The following is a 1,699-nucleotide window of genomic DNA, read 5'->3' as shown; positions in this document are numbered from 1 at the left end:
CCTACAAAGTGTCAGTGCTTTCTGTACTTCTGTTCATATCACACATACATTCTATATACTGAGAATAAAGGAAATACAAATGCCAACATTGCACTGAAGAGAAGCCAGGGAATTGTGGCTGCACCTATGAGCTACTGCAGGTCACAAAGTAATTCTGCTTTATGCTACTCATATTTCTCCTCTGAAGTAATAAAATCTGGAATCAGCAGCCATTTACAATTCTTTAATCAAAAGCCTCTAAACCCCACCCCTTCCAGAGGTTAACACCCCAGAACAACAATATCAGTTCTTCTGAATTTCACACAACTAAAAAGGCTTTGCTAAATCGTTCCAATAGAAAAAAATGTCTCCTTTTACTTTTGAAAAATCTTGATGTTGTCTATATTCTAATTTCATCTAAGATGTCCACAAAGGCACCTGGAGATCACACTGTACATACACACATGTGTGTACAGCTGAAGTCTTCTGTTAAAGTAAAAGGTTCTGATGTGGTAAAATGCCATTTACTCCACACAGGGAAAGGTTGGCATCTACATGTTTAAGTGCTTTCCTTCCATTGAAAACAGTTAACTTGGGCTATGTTGTAAATCTGAACTGACAAGGCTTTAGTTCTGTGCAATTTACAGGAATTGAACATCTACTCCCAGTCTAGCAGGAACCTAGGAGGACTCAGGAACACAGAACTGTTCATCTAACCCAGCTTAGAAAGGCTTTGTCTCTCAGGCCTCACAGTTAAGGCAAGTACATGTCTTCTGAGGGATGTAACATTCTGCAACAGGACAGACAGACCACAAGACTGGGCAAGATGGGTGTTTATAGGCCTGTACATCTACATGGAGAGGTAAGGAGAACATGTGGCATCTCCCTCACCTTGGCTTCTCTCATTGCTGCAAAAAATAGAGCAAATCCTGTGCTTTCCCAGCTGTAGGGACTATACTTCTACTACTTACTATGACGTCTGTGCAAAGAGCAGGTAAAGGATTCTTACTGTCTTTTATGACAACAAAAGGACTAAAATCTCTGACTTTCATTTTGCACATATTTGCTTGGATAAAAAAATAATTTGAAAAGCAGCACTGTGACCTGGTGTACAGAGATACCAATCAATAGCTATTTTTCAAAGAAGTCAGTAAATTCAAGGTTGCTAAAGGAATCTTGAAGATAACAGTGCAATGGATTCTGTACTGTAAGAATATCTAAGGTCAAACTAATCACAAGACACGTTTGGTGCTTCTTTCTCTATTTCTATATAATAAGCTGCATATTATACAACAAGCTGCATTTCTTTGTACAACAAAACAGGCACCAATGATCCCAGACAATATTGTTCATAAACACCTCTGAATTATGAGAATTTTCAGGATTGCTCAGGTTTTACATACAAAACTCAGCGCATTTAAAGTTCAAATCTTCACATGTGGCTAATCAAATTAAAGATATCTTACTCAATTTAATAAAATTTGCAATTACAGTAGAAACGATGAGTTTCACTTTTCAGATGAATTTGTATTAGAAATACTAGAATGAAGAAAACCTTTTCTGTGTTAGTGTTATTCTTGCATTATTGAAAACCAAAATGTGAAGACTGTTATGTTTAACAGTTAGTTTATAAATATTTCTATTTTGCACATAGCTTTACTTGATTTTTGCTGTGTATTTTGTCTTTTTCCCTCCCCATAAAAGATGAATGCCAACATTT

This window comes from Acanthisitta chloris, unplaced genomic scaffold, assembly GCF_000695815.1.
Source record: "Acanthisitta chloris isolate BGI_N310 unplaced genomic scaffold, ASM69581v1 scaffold24424, whole genome shotgun sequence".
Taxonomy (NCBI): Eukaryota; Metazoa; Chordata; class Aves; order Passeriformes; family Acanthisittidae; genus Acanthisitta; species Acanthisitta chloris.
The sequence above is the reverse complement of the archived record's forward strand: the minus strand, read 5'-3'. Positions refer to the sequence as shown.